At 53.5% G+C, this 17904-nt stretch overlaps 1 pseudogene; it reads left to right on the top strand.

Annotated features, from left to right (window-relative positions):
* The first annotated feature begins 857 nt into the window (after nucleotides 1-857).
* Nucleotides 858-1444, top strand: LOC105812974 (annotated as a pseudogene).
* The last annotated feature ends 16460 nt before the right edge of the window (nucleotides 1445-17904 follow it).

Below are 17904 nucleotides of genomic sequence, written 5' to 3' on the forward strand. Positions count from 1 at the left end.
GGGACCCTGGTGCAGAAGCATTGAAAGGACACAGCCTCCCCCGCCTCTCTGGTCCCTGAGGTGGGACAGGAGCCTGCTGCGGTCACTCACCTTGCCCCGGACTCTGGACACAGCACTTCAACGTCCAGAAAATATCTCCTGGTTCAGCTCATCCCACAGCAGAGGGGGGCCTCAGATTGATGCCAGGGGTGCATCGTGGGCTTGCCCAGAGTTATCGATGCACCCTCCACAGTAGTTTCGAGTCGCCTCCCTTTGTCCATCTGCACTGCTGGGGCTCCTGAGCCTTGGCGGTGGGGGTGGGAGGGGCTGCAGGGGTCCCGCATGGCCCGGTCCCTGCCCACCCCTATGCCCACCACACCTCTCTCCTGGCACCCACCACGCTTCAGCCCCACAGGCCTTCTCGCTGCCTCCTTCCCAGCCTCTGGGCTTTTGCACATGCTATTCCCTCTCCCTGAACACCCTTCACTGGGCTGAGAACAACTCCTCTGGTACACTTCCTCTCAGCTGTCACTTCCTCCAGCACGATGTTCCTGCGGCTGTCCCTCTCCCAGCCCCAAGACCTGCTGAGGCTCCTGCCTTTTGGGTTCCCATGCACAGTGGCCAGTGCCCTCCCGCTGGGCGCTGAGCTCCACAGGGGCAGAGACAACACCTGCCTGTTCGTCACCGCAGCCCCCTCTCCCGTCACCACGCCTGGTGCATAGTGATGCTCAGTAGGTATCTGTCCACAGGTAACGCAAAGACGGTGCCTTTACATTAGGATCATCCACCAGGCCGAATTCTGCACGTGTTGGAGCAGCCTCAGTTTTCCGGACACCTCCAAATCGTTCGAGACGCAGAACAGGGCGAAGACCAGGTGAATGTGGCCGGTGTCCTCCCTATCCGGGCGGGCCCTCTCTCCGATCCTCCTTGCGCAGGGAGGCCACCGGGCCGGGCGGGGGGCGCTGCCGCCGCCCGCAGGTGAGCCCCGCGCAGGCCCGGTCCCCGCGTGCCCGCGGTGCGCGCCGGCGGCCAGCAGAGGGCGGCGGCGCGCCGGGAGCGGCCGGGCAGCGCCAGGAGCCCGCGCCAGCCGCGCTCAGACGCCCGTGGCCCGCGGAGAGGCCGCGCGCACCGGAGGCGGCCGCGTCCTTCCTCCTCCCGAAGTGCAGGCAGAGCCCCCGGAGCCATGGCCAGCCCCCCCGGCAGCCCCGAGGACGCGGGCAAGGCCAGGGGCAGGGACGGCCGGCCGAGCGGGGACGAGGACGACGCCCCCCCGGAGGAGAAGAGGCTGAGGCTGGGGCTGGAGGGCGGAGGCGCGGGGACCGAGGACGGGGAAGGCGCGCCGCGTCTGGGCAGCGACGGCCCGGGCACCCCGGCAGGCGGTGAAGGCGGAGGCGTAAGTGAGCCGGACGGGGGTCCTGCGGGCCGGGGGCGGGGGCGGGATGCGCCGTGGCTGCTGTCAGGTTGAAGTTGATAATTGGGCAGCAACTCCTGCGGGCGCGAGGTGACAGCTTGCGGGGACCTCCTGAGAAACTAGGTGCCCGGGTGCTGGTGGCATTGACTCCCTGCGGCCGGAGACCCGCTGGCATCTGAGGTTGGCCCGGAAGGGGAGGGGGCAGCCCTGTGTCCCGGGGGCCCCAGGAGGGGAAGGAGGCGGGGTTGCTCCGAGCGGCCTCACCGCGCACCCCCCTCCCGGGCAGGGCTGTTCGGGGCGCCTCTCCGGGACTTTGCAGGGGTGCATGCGTGCCTCTCACCCGGTGAGGGCTTGGGTGGGCAGTACCCGGGCACCAGGCTTGGCCAAGCCCGCTCCGTTCGGCGCGGGGTCGGCAGCGCTGGCCGAGCCCTCGCCCGCCCTGCACCCTCCTGTTGCCGCCCCGCGTTCCGGTGGGCAGCGGAGTTGCGAGGAGGCAGGTGGCTTTCATCCGAATCCGCTCGCCTCTCCCCATCCCGTGAGGCCGACTTCTTGGCATCCCGCGCCGTCCCCGTCGGCGGAGGGCGACTGTGGGGGTGTGCTGCCGGTGCGGTACGTGAGTCACTGGGCGTGTGTGTGGGATGGGGCTCCCCGGCCGCCTCGGCCTCCTGGGCTTCACTCTGTGCTTCCTCTCACTCTTCCAGTTGTGACTTTGCTGACCTTCCTTCCGTTCGGGGAGCACATGTGTTTGGAGGACAGACGGGGGCTGGCCGGAGAGCCGCTCCCCTTCGCGAAGGCCGCCACCTTGATGGTTTTCCGTGGATAATGGGGTTGACCTCTTTGTTCCTTCCACATGTTTTTATTCTTGACCATTTGCTCAGCTGAGCTTGTCTTAAAAATTTGATTAGTCGCTAATGAGCCCCAGGCGGGAGAGTTCCCCCTTCCTTCTGGAGCGTTTATTTAGGCAGCAGCAGCAGGCAGCCCTCCCTCCCCGGGCTGCACCAGAGCCCGCAGGACCAGGCGTGGGGCTGTTCCCAGACGCTGTTTGGGAGCCCTTCTCGTAGTGACGGCCTCGTCTCCCCGTGGATGTGACCGCATCCAGAGCTTGGGTCACCTGGACGCCAAAACCGGGTGAATTCTGAGCGCCCACGAGGAGGAGGACACTAGTCATGGAAGGTCTGCTGGGACACTCTGGAAAGGAGGAGAAGGGAGTGGGGTCATAGAGCAGTGAGAGGAGGGGTTCTAGTCCCAAGCACAGGTATGATGGCAGTGTAATGCCCTGAAACTTGTATCGTTGAAATTCCCTCCCTCCATCTCCCTCCGTTACACGGACTCCGCCAAAGACCAGGGTACCGGAATGCAGTGACGTGACCAAGCGCGGTGGAACGTGGGTCTGGAACCAGGCAACTCAGGTTTGCTTCCTGGCTCTGCCCCTTCTGAGCTGGGTGACCTGGGGCAAGTTACTTGACCTCTCTGAGCCTTAGCATCCTTACTGGCAAAATGGGTGTATCGACAGGCCCCCATTCCGTGGGATTATTATTCCCGAGATTAAGTAAGGCCTGTCTATAGAAAGCACTTAGCATTGCGCCTGGCACATAGTATGTGCTCGGTAAACGTGACCTAGTACTGAAACTCATTCCTTGGCACTTGCTCGGTGTGATGCTTGGTTCTGGGGTGCATCACAAGACAAGGGTTTTAGGCCACAATATCCATGTTAAATGCTTTCTGGAGGTTAAGAGAATTACATGTAGAGGATGAAATTTTTCAATGGCAGAAACCCCACTGAATTTTCTGGTCCACAAAGGAAAACGGGAACCCTGTGTACCTTGTTTCCTGTCTCTTCGGGGGCCTGGACCCTCTCGAGAGCCGGTGGCCCCTGGAAGAGATAGAATCTTGGTTTTCAAGTTTAAAGGTTGGCCCGAGGCCTAGTGCAGCCCGCAGTGCCCACCAGACAAATTCTTTTTCCTTTTTAGTTTCTATGGGAATATTCTCTCTGAAGAGCCAGGAAGCAGCTTCAGGCTGGTGTGGGATTAGCAGCTATTTCTTTGAGGAGAAGAGCGTGTTTCTGCACTCGCAGGCCGTGTCCGAGTGGATCAAGAAGAACAGAATGCCCTTTTATGAGATTTTGTCCGTGTGGACCATTAGCTGGGTGAAAATGTCAAAGCCATCTTCGTTCTGTGATAGCAGATTATTTCGGACTTTTCTCTGCATGGGCGTCAATGCCCCGTCTGTGCTGTATCCAGATGTTTTTAAGGACGAGATATTCTTTCCCATCATCAGGCCTGTGCTCTGGGTGGCTGAGGTTTAAATGTGACCGCTCGTCTCTGGGGGTGGCTCCCAGGCTCTGCTCTTGTCTTGGAGGGTGGGGGGGTGCTTTCGTTGGTGGTTGCTAGAGGAGGCTTTTAGGAGATAGACCGGAACCCCGGGAGCCCCTGAGCCCCAAGGCCCACCGAAGGGCTGTATTCACGGAGGCTGATTCCCCACCAGGGATCAGAAGTTTCCAGGCTTCTTTGCATCCTAAACACTAGTCCAGTTGAGAAGGTGTAGAAAAACTGGTCCTCCCAGCCCTTTACTGACCTCTTTCAAGGGGATCCCAGGGTGAGTCTGACCCAGAGTTCTTTCTGGAGCGAAAGAAAAGTCTCTCCTAGGTCATTGGTCCTCAGCTTCAACTGTTTGCTCAGCTTCCCCCAAGACCAGGCAGCTTGACTGAGATTTCCAGGTTGTTGGGCAGAACTGAGAATTCAAGGGCAATAACCCGTGAGAACCCCTGAAATCGCCTGATGCAATCTCCAGGCAGGAGCACCTGGGGTTGGAACTAGAGCAGGAAGGTTATTGTCAGCAAGGGGCTCCCTGCAGAGGTTAATCCAAAGTGCAGGTCTGTTCCCTGCTCACAGGCGATGGTCTACACCTGGGCTTCTCAACCCTGGTCTTGTTAACATTTGGGGCCATCTGTGCATCTTAGGGTGTTTACAGCATCCCTGGCCTCTGCCCACTAGGTGCCAGTTCCCACCCACACCGCAGTATGACAACCAGGAATGTCTCCAGACTTTTTCCAATGTCTCCCGGCAGGTGGTGGGGCATGAGCAAGATCACCCCGCTTGAGAGCCGTTGGTCTACACTTGCGAAACTGTTTGTGTGTGAGCGTCCAGTTTGGGTCCCTGCTGTACCACTTCTGAGTTACGTGACCTTGGGAAATTAATACTACTCCATGGGCCTCAGTTTCCTCATCTGTACAATGGAGATAACGAGATACAATCTTACAGGAAGGTTATGCGAACAGTCACTGAGATAAATTAATAAGTGGAAAATGCTTGGCATAGCCTTTAAACACAGAAAAAGCACAAAAGAAATGGTCGATACCTTTTAGAAATTATTCGAGACTCCATCTCCTGATGCACTGGTGAGGGGCAATGGGGAATGTCATCCGCCTAAACCTCGGAGTGGATTTGGGTGGCGTCTTGGCTTTCTGCATGAGACTTGAAGGTTTTCTCCCGTTTCCCTGTTGGTTCCCTGGGTCCAGGACCGCAGGAGGCGGGCACGTGGGCAGGCAGAGCGGTGCCGTCAGGGTTCGCTCTCACACTGGGGACTTCCGAAGCCGGCTCGCCGAGACAGGGCGTTTGCACCAACATCTGGGTTTCTGGATTCCCCATTTGAGCACAGCTGGACCCCACAGGCTGATGCTCTCTCCGCTGAGATAGAGATATTTCCCTGGCAACGATCTTTCAAGCTGACACGAAGACACAGCCACCCACTGGAACTCGGCGTGTCTGGGAGGCGCTCCTGTAATTTGTGCAGCGAGCTTCTGAGGAATGCAGTGCTTACGTGGGAAACGGGGGGAAGTTCACTCATCTTTCAGGGCTGGAAGTGCAAGCTGGGGGAGGGCCCTTGTAGAAGGAAGAAGGCACAGGGGACGTTCTTTTACCTGGGATGGAGAGGTGCAGGGTACTTACTGGGCATTTCAGACCCCTTCAGGGAAGCGAGTCTCCCTGCGCCGGGAGTGGTTTTGGAATGTGAGCTGTGCTGCCCTTGGCTTTAATTATTTCAGAAATCTCTACCACGGTGCTGGCAAACGAACCTGATTTCTGCTTCTCAGCTGAAATGACTTAGACCTCAGGCAACTGTCTGCCTAATTCTTTTAATATCAGTAGGGTCGTGGTCATTTTCCTTTTGGGTCCTCTGGAGTGTGACATGGAAAGAAGATGTGTTTGGAGCCTGGGATGGGGGTCCCCACCAGGGTTGCTGGTGGCTTGGATGTCGGCGGTGGTGGGGGGTGCAGTTGGGTGCCTGAATGGAGGAATGTTTATGAGATATGTTCCAAAGGACTTATGGATCCATCGGGTATTGGGGGTGAGAAAGAGGCAGGGTCAAGGATGACCTCCAGAATGTCCAGGAAGAACAGGAATTTGATGCTGGACTCCTCGGCTCAGGTTGCTTTGAGACCCCGGGGGTGATGTCTGCCAGGCTAGACGTCTGCGGCTGGGCAAGTGTGGGTGGGAGAGACATTGCGACTCTAGACCGTAGTTGAGGCCGTGGGAATGACTGGGGTTGCCTGGAAGGGAGTGGAGACGTTAGAGAAGGGGTTTTCCTTGAGCCCTGGGAAACCTTAACAGTGCGGGAGCACAGTGCCCGGGAGGGGTCAGAGGACAGCAGCCCGAGGACATGTGGCTTTCCAGACAGGAGGGTGAGAAGGACGGGGCTTCGCCATGTTGGAGAGAGCCCACTGCATTGAGCATACTGTGCTCGTTGGCTGTTGCTGGAATTTTTTTTTCATTTCTAAATAGTAATAAATTTCATATGTTTTCAAACATTTTACAGATACATCTGAAAGAATCCATAATGATTTGATAACCATCAAAATTCAATCAAACATTACTTAAACATTTAATTGTGGATAGGTGAGACTATTTTGGTCAAATACATTGGAACAATTACCGTTTATAGAAATGATATCTGTGTTAATGTTTTAGTTGAATTAGATAATTTTTCGTATTCTGAATTTTATCGTTAGTGATGACTTTTGTAAAGAGAACATGTTATACTTCTAGATATTTTCCATTTTATTTATCTACTTAATTGACAAAAATTGTGTATATAAATGTACAGGAGGCGTGTACACAACATGTCTTGAAATGTGTATATATTGTGAATGGCTAGAGCGAGCTAGTTAACATACACCTTACCTCACGTACTTATTGATTTCTTGTGGTGAGAACGCTTAAAATCTATTCGCTTGGTGATTTTCGAGTATGCCGTATACTGCTGTAACTCTCGTTGCTGTGTTGGCCTATAGGTCTCTTGAACTTATTCCTCCCATTCAACTGAAACTCTGTGTCCTTTGGCCAACGTCACCCCCAGCCCCTGGCAACCACTATTCTACTCTTCTATGAACGCGACTTTTTTAGATTCCACACGTTTTACTTAATATAGTGTCCTCCAGTTACACCCATGTTGTTGCAAACGGTAGGATTTTCTTTTTTAAGGCTGAATGGTATTCCGTTGGGCACATATAGCACATTGTTGCTGCAATTTTAATGGAGGCCAGTTGGGGGTGACAAAGAGTCGCCCTAAGTCTGGGCACCGCACACCCAACCAGGATGCGTGCCGTGAAACAGGAGCTCACGGTCTTGCAAAACCATAGTTAGTGTGTGACTCCAAAGCCCTTATCCTCCTATGATGCTTGCTGTTGCTTTACCATGTTTCCTTGACAGAGAGCCCTGCCCTAGCTGTGTCCCTTGGCACACGGTGGCACATGATGGCACCATTGGGAGACCCTCACTTCTGCACACTGGGGGCCATTTGCCTTCCTCATTCCTCCTCCAAGTATCCGAGCAGCTCCTGTGCTCCAGGTGCTCGTCTACAAGGTAGACCAGTTCCTGGAGGTAGGTCATACTCTAGTGGAGGAGACAGACTATGGCCCAGGGCCAGAGCCGGCCCCCGCCTGTTTATACAAATAAAGTTTTATTGGAACATGGCGGCACCCATTCATGCACATGCTGTGTATCTGGCTGCTTTTCTGCGACAACGGGAGAGTTGAACAGTTGAGACCGAGACTGGGTGGCCCGCAAAGCGGATCTATTTACCATCTGGCCCATTTACAGAAAAGAACATTGCTGACCCCTGCACCCTGAGAGCTGCAGGTGAAGAAGACTTCGTACCACCCTGGTGTCCCGCGGGGGCTTGAGTGCAGCCGCCCTTGAAATGTGCACAGCGCTGAGGTGGGATTGGAGTGAGTTAGTCTCAGCTTTGCCGGCCTTTCGTATCGGGCAGGATACCGGGCTGTGCGTGGGTTTTCCTCACCACCGTGGCTGGGCACCCGGCTAGTGGCCGTCTGACTTTTGTATGAGCAAGAGGAAGGAGGGAGGAGGTGGCAACTTATGCCCCCCTTGTAACCATCTCCCTAGGATGGGTCTCCAGCAAGCATCTGGGATCCCACCTGCATAGCTGCCAAAATCCGGTGAGGCCAACCTTCTTGGTGCTGCCACTCCGAGGCTCTGTGCAAGCCTCCAAATTATCGGGAAGGGAGAGAAAAGAAGGATGGTTTCTGCAAGCACAAGAACTCAGTTATTGAAATTAACATTTCCCCCAAGTTTTATAATGTCTAGGCATGCATATTTAAGCGTCTGCCTCAAAAGCTCTTGCTAATAACCAGATGGTGCATTTAATTTCCTTTTTTTGTTCTCTGAGCAACATGCAGCTTCCTGCACAGCCGTCCTTGCAGCAACCGCACATGAAGTGACAGGACTTCTGACCACCGGTGCAGATCCCCTGGAGCCTCCGAGAGCCCCGCATTCTTGGGGCAGTTTCTTTCCTCCCAGCAGCCCCGGTGGGGAGGTGTCAGGTGCTCAGAGCCCCACAGGCTCCTGCCTTTGCTTCTCCAAGGAGTCAGGACCCCATCCGGCCCCCAGACCTCGCCTGCTGAAGAGCAGGGTCCCGGGCCGGTGGGGGGGGTCTGAGGGTGCAGCCCCCCTGACTGTGCGCCGATCCCACCTCGCCTTTCAGACCCCCCTCCTGGGGGACCCTGGCGAGGCCTCGTGTCTTTGCTCGTCTCCGGGGGAGGAAGACTTAGTGGCTTGGAGACCTGTTCACTTAACTTGCAGGGCGTGAGTGCCTGGGGGGCAAAGGCTACTGGCCTCTTCGTTCATTTTTTATTTTTATTTTTTGAGCTCTGTCCTAGGTTGTCCTGATGGAGTTTTAAGTCCCTGCCTTTCCTGCCTTGGATCCTTGGAACTGGGCAGACGACAGAGTCCAGGGGGTGGGAACCCGCAGCCTCAGGGCCACACGTGGCCCTCCAGATCCCCACGGGCGGCCCCTCCACCGGATCCAACCCTCACACAACAGATCCCTTTATTGAAAGGGTTTGTTCTGTAAATTTCGGTTCAGCCAAAAGGCCGCGCTCAAGGATCCAGGAGGCCGCAGGTTCCCTATCTGTACGCGGGACGGTTCGCTCCACACCTCGTTCTGTGTGTGTGCAAGCACGTGTATCTGCACACACGTAGTTTTAATCTTTTTCATAAAATACAAAGATGGGATAATGTGCTTACTGTTTGGAGGAGCCTCCTCCTCACTCGCTGTGTCTTTGGCATCATCGCGCGTTGGCGCCTGGGCTCCGCCCTCCTCAGTCGGTCGGCATGCGGCTGCGCCGCGCTTCCTCCACGTCCCTGGGAGCCTGTGCACGGTGTGTGCCCTTCCCGTCGCACGTGGCGTTGTGGTGACTGTCCTCGCACATCCCGCTTGGCACGCTGCGCCTGCGTTCTGTGAGATGTTCCTGGGGTGGGCCACCCAGGCCCGAGGGTGACCTGCGCTCAGTTTACGTCCCGGCTAAATTCCATCCGGTCACCAGCTCCCTGAGGACCCACGTGGTCCCACGCTCCGTAGTCGGCATCTTCCACGGCCCAGAGGGTCCTGCGCAGACGGCACAGCCCTCCTCGCTTTCTTCTACGCGGGACAGTCCACACCCTGGTGTGCACACCGCGGCCCTGCTGGCGGGGACTCCGGCTTCCCGGCTCGGGCAGGCAGCCTCACCCTGGGGGCGCGTCTCCTTTCCCCAGTGTTGGTGGATATGCTACTGCGCGTCGAAGGCCCACGTTTGCCGCCTTCAGGCCTCAGTTTCCTCAAAGGTAAGTGGGGATAATATTAATATAACATCAGCCTCCTGGGGCTGCCATGCAGGTTCCATGCAGTGACTCCACGGGAACACGTCACAGTGTGGCTCGTGCGCGGCCAGCGGGGGCAGGCGCCGGGGCGCGTGGTTGCTGCTGTTGCCGGACTGGCTTTACGGGGCAGCGTCTTCAGAGCCGAGCCCACTGCGGCCCCTTGGGACGTGGCAGGGACAGAGACTGGGGCACAGTCAGCGGGTGTAGAGGAAAGAAATGGGCTCCTGGCAGGTGCTCCACGGGTGGGCTTGAAGATGAGCCCCCAGCCTGGGAGCCCCCCGCCCATCTCGCCAAGGTCTAGAGGGCTCTGCTGTGGCTTCCAGGCCGCAGACCAGAAGCCGGGTCTGGCTGGGCCTTGGAATTTGCAGGATGTCAGGGCAGCTCCAACTCCAGCTGGCACCTGGACGCCACTGACCCCCTGGTGTCAGGGACCCTGCTTGTTCTGAACCCCGAGATGGAGGACGGGGGAGTGCAGAGGGGTGGGACCCTCACCATGGCCCTTGCTTCCTCCTCGGCCCTGGACTTTGTGAAGCGTATGGGGGTCAGAGAGAGAGAGAGAGAGAGAGAGAGAGAGAGAGAGAGAACGAACGGGCCCGACGTTGTCTGTGAGTCTCGAGCCTGAGGTTGTGTTCGTGCAGGGCTAGGTTTGCCGGATGAAGTACAGGATGTCCAGTTAAACCGGAACTTCTGATTAACATTTTTTTTTAGTACATCTCATACAATCTTTGGGACATACTTACCCCCAAAATGATTTGTTGTTTATCTGAAATTCAAGTTTACCTGGTGTCCTGTCTTGTCACTTGCTACGTCCGGCAGTTCTACGTGGGGGTCGTGAGTGTGCGTCTGCGGACGGCCAGGCGGGGGACTCTCTCCAGGTGTCTACAGGTGCTGCAGCCCCTGGGCCCGGGCAGCGCTGTGCAGAGCCTGCCTGCTTCTGCCGCCTCGTGGGGCTGGCAGTGCTCCCACCTCTCCCCAAATACGGGCCAAGAGCTGCCCCGTCCGCCCTGCACCCGTGTGGAGCTCAGCCGCCCAGCCAGACGCAAGGCAAACGGTGCGGATGGCTGCAGAGCCTTCCCCGGCAGACGGGACGGAAGCCCTCGTCCTTGCTGCCTCCCACTCGCAGAAAACCCAGGCGACGGTCACCGCCGAGTTGCTGCTTGGGACGCTCCTCCCTCCTGGTGATTAAGCCACCCCAGACAAGTACAGCGCTTTGTTTCCACTGTAAACGTGTCCACACACACGCGACCAGTTGTCGGGGACCCACCAGTTGCCCGACTTGTCCAGACAAGGCCCTTTCCTCCCGGGAGCTCGGGAAGAGCCGCGCGATTTCCATCCGAGAGTCTTTCAGGAGAAACCAGCTGCGGCTCTGGAAGGTTTTCTTCCCCTTTCGCTCTGTGTCGACACTTGACCGTGACTTAAGTCATCCAGGGCCCTGCCCTGGGTGTACAGAGCATGACGGTGCATTTGTGTCCAACTGACTTGTTGAACGTGGCCTCCAAGACCACGGCAACCTTTCATGGGCCACACCACTGAGGGGCGTCACCCCTGTGCTGTTCGAAGATAATTCCTGTCTAGCCATTCACGGAGCTCATTACAGATGGGTCTCAATGTCTTTGTGCCACCTCCGTGAGGTGGGTGCTGTGATTATCTGCATATTCACTTGCTCTCTCTAGCTTCTTTCAAGCTCCTGTACTTTCTGTGCTCTTTCCTGCCCCAGGGCCTTTGCACATCTTGCTCTTTCTGCCTAGAAAGCTTTTCCCTCACCCTGCTCTCTCACCTGGTGAAGGTCTCATCTGACAACTGAGTCACTTCATCCTCAGGGACACCTGGACACACTAACGCAGTCTCAGCAAGTCCCTGTTGTCTGGTCTCATGACGCTAGGTGTTTCTCTGCTGTCGAAGTTAGCCTAGCTACAGACACCTGTTTCTTTGGGTGGGATTCTTTGATGAACATCTGCCCCCTTCTCGACTGTGATCACCATGAAGTCAGGGGCTATGCTTGTTCTTGGTTCTCATCATGTCTTTGGTGTTTAGCGTGTGCTCAGCTAGAATCTGGTGAATGAAGAAGGAATATCCGTTTTACAGATGGGAAAATTGAGGCTCAGAAAAATTACATAACTTGGTCAGTATTATATAGTGACTCAGAGGTGGGGCTGCGGTAGAAGCCACCTGGTTGGTCTTTGGGTGCACACTCTTAACCCCTTCACCATGGTAGCTCTCCAACAGCAGGAGCAAGAGACAGCTTTTAGAACATATGTAACCAGAATCCTAGGGTTATTTCAGAAGATGGAATAGGAACTCACCTATGGGCCTTCTTACCACATTGCATTAAAAGCCCAGTCTTTCTGTCTTGCCTTAGCAGTGGCCTTAGCAATATTTGAAGCACAGTTGTCTGTATGAACGGATGGATGTTTTCAATAAAAAAAAGGAGTCTGTATCATATTTAGCTTGTGATCTGCTGTGGCCCCCTGATTGTCTTCAGCTTCAGTTATGCAATATCAGTGCTCCCTCCCTCCCTCCCTCCCTCCCTTCCTTCCTCCCTCCCATCCTCTCCTCCCCTCCTTCCTCTCCTCCCCCTTTCTTTCAAAATGTTAAGGAAATACAAATATTTTTGTGACATGGATAACTTTGATAATGCTCGAGTCAGAGTTATTAGTGTGCCCATCACCTGAATAGTGTTCATTGTACCTGTTAGGTAGCTTTTTGCTCCTCCCCTCCTCCCCTTCCCACCTTCATGACTTTTAGTTCCCTCTGTGCTGATGTGTGCCCATTGGTTAGTTCCAACTTATTAGAGAGTACATGTGCTGTTTGTTTATCTATTCCTGAAAAACTTCACTTAAGATAATGGTTTCCAGTTCTATCCAAATTGCTGCAAAAGACATTCGTTCATTTCTTTTTATGATGAGTAGTACTCCATGGTATGTCTGTATACCAAATTTTGTTAATCCACTCATGAATTGATGGGCACTTAGATTGATTCCACATCTTTGTGATAGTGAATTGTGCTGCAATTTTTTGAGTGCAGGTGTCTTTTTGATAAAATGACTTTTTTTCCTTTGGGTAGATACCAAGTAGTGAGATTGCTGGATTGAATGGTAGGTCTAATTTTAGTGTTTGAGGTAGCTCCATACTGCTTTCCACAGAGGTTGTTCTAGTTTGCAGTCCCACCAACAGTGCATAAGTGTTCTTTCTCTCTGCATCCATGCCAACATCTATTGTTTTTTGTTTTTTTTTGACTTTTTAATGATTGCCATTCTGACAGGGTTAAGGAGATATCTCATCGTGGTTTGAATTTGCGTTTCCCTGATGATTAGTAACGTTGAGCATTTTTTCATATGTTCATTGGCCATTTGTCTGTCTTCTTTTGAAAAATTTCTGTTCATGTCTTTTGCCCACCTTTTAATGGGGTTGTTTTTTTCTTGCTGACTTGTTTGAGTTCTTTGTAGATTCTGGATATTAGGCCTTTATTGGATGTATAGGTTGTGAATATTTTCTCCCATTCTGTAGGTTGTCCATTTGCTGTGTTGATTGTTTCCTTTGCTGTGCAGAAGTGTTGACAGCTGTTTGGTTTCTTTACACCTTCGAGATGGCGTTGAACTTTTCCCCATAACTGGAGCCTTCCTCCCACCCACATTCCTCACCCAGCTTGTCTTGGATTTTGTCAAGAACTGTTCCAGCCTTTGGTAGAGGCTGGGCTGGAGGAGAGCCTTGGAAAAGAGGTCGTGTGGCGAAAGGCGAAGGTACCTGGTGGGTGGGCAGTCGCCGGGGTCAATGCGAAGGCTGGGTGAGCCGACCTAGGGGGCTGTGGAAGTCTCCAGTCTGAAGGCCAGCCCAGGTGGAACAGAGGTGAGCCTGTTGGGCTGAACTCTGAGCATTTGATGACCTCTCTTTCTCCCCGTGGTTGGGGAAGACGTGAGGAGCACGCGCAATGCGATGGAGCAATTACAGAGCCCTTTGGTAGAACTCGCTCAGCATGGCAGTGATGAGACACAGCCAAGTTATTGATTATTGACTGCCCTCCTGTCATTAGCTTAACACCTGCACTTGTAGCTGTAATTTGTGTTAATTATCAATGCGAGTTTCGACTTTCGTAGTCAATAAAGGGAGTGTTCCGCGAGTGGTGGCTGAGGCTGGGCACCACCCAAAATGGTGGGTATTACATGAGCAAGCCCCATTGCCCACCTACCTGCAGGTAGAGGGACGCCCTAAAGAACGCATTCCGTTCTAGGGAGGACCCTGAGTAGATGGCTGATGGTGCAGCTCAAGTTCATCCGTCCATCCGTGTGTCCATCCATCTATCTGTTTATACGTCTGTTCATATGTTCAGCAACGACTCACTGACCACCTGCTAGGTTCTGGGGAGGGACCCGCTCTAGTGGTTGAGAACATGGTCTCTGGCGTCTGACTCGCTGGGCTCAAACTGAGCTTCCCCACCTCCTAGCTGGCTGCTCGGGCAAGTTATAAAACCTCTCTGTGCCTCAGGTTTCTGGTCTGAAAATTGACTGTTAACATCTCCTACTCTTGCAGATACAGTGAGCATTAAATAAGATGCCACATTAAAAATGTACAGTCAACACTCAATAGCCATTAGGTTTTACCACTTAATATTATTCTTGGTAGGTGCTGCAGATAACGTGGCGAGTGTGAGAAGGACACATATTTGAACAGACAGTGACCACGAGGTGCTGAGTTCTGCAGGAGGGAAAGCCAGAGCGCCGTGGAGAGGCACTGGCCCACTCTTGGAGGCTCAAGAAAATGCTTCCAGAGGAACTACTGTTTCTGTCGAGGCCTGCAGGGTGGGTAGCAGTTGGAGTCTCCCCTGGATGTGAGAGACAGGATGCGGTCAAGTTAGCCAGGGCCTTGCGCAGTTGGGTCCTGGTCCCCACTGGCAGGGTTGAGAGATCCAGCCCTCCTGTCCGCCATGGCTGAAAGTCCAGCAGATCTGGGAATGGCAGGTTGGGGCAGGGGGCTGGCCACAGTCCCCACCTGCCATCACACTCCCTGTGTGGCATCTGGTTAGCCTCTGCCTCAGTCTCCTCGTCTGGGAAGTGGAGTTAGGAGCCGTGCCTGCTACTCTTGTGCACCAGGGCTTCTCAAAACATCAGTTGCTACTAACTCAACAGGGTTAGATGGCAAGTGAGGATCTTTGAAAATGAAAACATTCTATCTGAATGCAAAGTGTTTTCTGTGCCTGTGATATTTTCTAACCTGTGGAATCATCGTGGACTCTGGAACTATTAAAAGCAATGAAGTTAACCCATCCTCCATCTGTCCCCTTGGGGAGGCAATTTGTCAAAGATGGTTGGTGCTATTTTACACACAGGGAAAACTAAGGACAGTGCAGAGACAGGACTGGGACCCGGGACTCCCGCCTCCCCGTTTGCAGGGTTCTTACATGGGGGAACCACTTTGGGTTCTTTCTACAGGGTTTCTCTGTGAGAAACGGCCCTGATCTAAGTATTCACGGGGGACCTTAGGCAATATCTACAAAAAAGCAAATAGGGGGTGGATTCAGCCATCTCTGGAACTAAGGCAGCTCCAGGGTTGAAGCAGGTGGAGACTTCTCTGGAGTCAGAACCCCAAGTTTTGCCAGTTAGAAGCTACCAGAACTTGGGCTGATTGTCTAACCTTTCTGGCCCTTAGTGACCTTGTAAAATAGCATGCATTGTACTAAAACACATGGAGACTGGTTTCTTTCCACCCTTTTCTTCTGTCTCTCTCCTCCCCAAGAGTTGAACACATGTGGATCCAAATAGGCTGAGTTCTGGGCAGTTTTAGGAGCCCATTTACTGGTGGGTGACGTCACTGTGTGTTGAAGGCGTGATTCATCTGCCATTCCCTTCTCCCACAAAGCAAGGCGGATGGGTCAGTTGAGCTAGAGAGTCCCTAGTGTCAGCCTCTCCTCCCTGGATCCCTCCTTCCCCATTCCTGGTGTGTGCACCTTGCTCGAGTTCCCACATCCTGCATCCAGCCAGGAGATGGGACGATCTCACAGGTTTTTTTTTTGAGACAGGGTCACGCTCTGTTACCCAGGGTGGAGTGCAATGGCATCATAGCTCACTGCAGCCTCCAACTCCTGGGCTCAAATGATCCTCCCACCTCAGCCTCCCAAGTAGTTGGATCTACAGGCACACACCACCATGCCCAGCTAATTTTTTCTATTTTTTTGTAGAGACAGGGTCTCACTCTTGCTCAGGCTAGTCTAGAACTCCTGGCCTTGTGCAATCCTCCTACCTTGGCCTACCGAAGTCCTAGGATTACAGGCCTGGGCCACCGAGCTCGGCCAGATCTCAAGATTTAATGATGGAGATTCCATTTTAGCCTGAGTGTGTGAACCCTGTGGTCCACTGTGGCTTTACTGGAACATCCCCACTGTGGTCCCATAATAAAAGGGTTCTCCATTTCCCATCTGGCTCCTCTCCTCCCTAGGGCAGGGTTGGAGTGTCCCGGGCGCTGGCCCCAGTAGAGCCCGTGGTCATTCCTGTTAAAGCCCCCCTGGCAGGGTCATTCTCAGTCTTGGGGCTCGTGCCCCAGCGTGTCCTCACGGTGTCTGGCACTGTAGTCAATATTCATAGGTTTTGGTGCCTCTGGTGTTTTTCTTCATTCCATCTTTCTCCAACCTTAGGAGCATCAGAGTCGTGGATGTCGGGGGTGGGGTGGTGTTTATGGGATATGCCAATTCCCAGGATGACTCCCGGAGAGTCTGACGCTCAGGGCTCAGCTGGGGTCGATGTTTACAAAAGCCCCCGCGATTCTCTAGTAGCCAGCCTGGCTGTAGTTTGGGAACTAATCCTCGGTGCTGCTTTGCTGAAATTTCATGTTTGGCTCTTGTACTTGTGTTACCATCTCTCATGTTCAAATCTGTTTCCTCCCGCGGATCGTGAGCTCCTTGGTGTCTGGGCATCTCCTGCTCTCATCTGCAGCAGTGAGCCGGGCTTTCGGCGGGTGCTCCGTGGAGCGGCTGCCGGGGACTGCAGCGGAGCAGTTGCTGGAGTCTGGCTCTGGGGAGGGTGTGTGTGTGTGTGAGTGTGTGTGTGTGAGTGAGACACGAGGATATTTTTTTAAAAGAATCCTTTTCCCTTCATCTGCATCTGCCGAGAGTCAGTGCGATTTACTCGATGGAGGCCGGTGCAGCTTCAGGGCAGGACTTCCCCCGACGTGGAGCGGGTGATGGGTGGGCAGAGTTGCCCAGAGCTTTCCTGGGAAATGCTCTGGTGTCTCCTCAGCAAGTTGAACTCAAGCTTTCACTTCCGTTTAACCCCATTGCTGGCCATGAGTGTGTCCCGGGCACTGTCAGATCCGCTGCAAAAGGGCGTGTGGAGGTACTGGGATCGAGCGTGGGATGGGGAACCTCATCTACTGAACAAAACCACGGGGTGCTCGTGCTGGAGGAAGGCGCATCGTCATCCGTTACCACTCACTCAGCCACGTGTGAGGCGAGGACGTGGCGTCCCAGACCGGAGCCTCCTTTTAGGTCGTCAAGCTTGATCAAACCATTTCTGAATTCCTCATACACACACAGTCAGCACCATGGTTAGTGCTGATGGGATAACCCTTCACTTGTTTCCTGGGCTTGGCAGGAAAATAAATGTAGAGCCACCTTCCTTGAGGGGTCTTTCTTTTGTATCAGGGCTTCTCAAAACACTGTCCTCAGAACACCTGTGAGGGCCCCCGCTGGGATGCTTAGTGTACACGCGGATTCCAGGGGCCCAGCCTTGTGAGTCGGAGTCTCTGGGGCTGGGGCCACAAAATGAATGGATAACTCAAAGAATTTGTAATCAAGTAGGGGAGATCAGACAAGTATATGGATAACTATAATACAAAGTAGATTTTAAAAATGATGACTTCATTATTTTTAATGCTGCAACAAAAAATTCAAGGAATACAGAAAAGTACAGAAAAGAGAAAAATTTCACCTCAAATCTCACCATCCCAAGAAATAAACTTCCTTAATATGAAGCGAACGTCATTCTAGGATAAGCCTATGTCCAGGTAGAAGAATGGCTAGAAAGATGGATGATCATGATCATGCAAAATGGGATTCTTAAACACAAAAAGCAGCAAACTTGATGCTATACGAATTTAACTGATGAAAAGAAATGGAATTGAAACTGAAGGAACTGCTGAACTCGGATAATTGTTGTCTTTGCCTTGCCAAAAATCGGTCCCTAGAAGATCTGAAAACAAAGATTATTAAAAATATTAAGTTATATATATTTTAAAGTTTATTAATCCTCTAATGAAAAACCTGCATAATAACTGCAGATAAAGTCATTGCAGAGTCTTTACTGCTACAATGGTGTTTTTGCCAACACCAACCTTGGGGGAAGCTACTTTTACGCTCTGGTGATAGTTGGTTTGGGA

This window comes from Propithecus coquereli, unplaced genomic scaffold (genome assembly GCF_000956105.1).
Source record: "Propithecus coquereli isolate 6110/MARCELLA unplaced genomic scaffold, Pcoq_1.0 Scaffold27, whole genome shotgun sequence".
NCBI classification, from domain to species: Eukaryota; Metazoa; Chordata; class Mammalia; order Primates; family Indriidae; genus Propithecus; species Propithecus coquereli.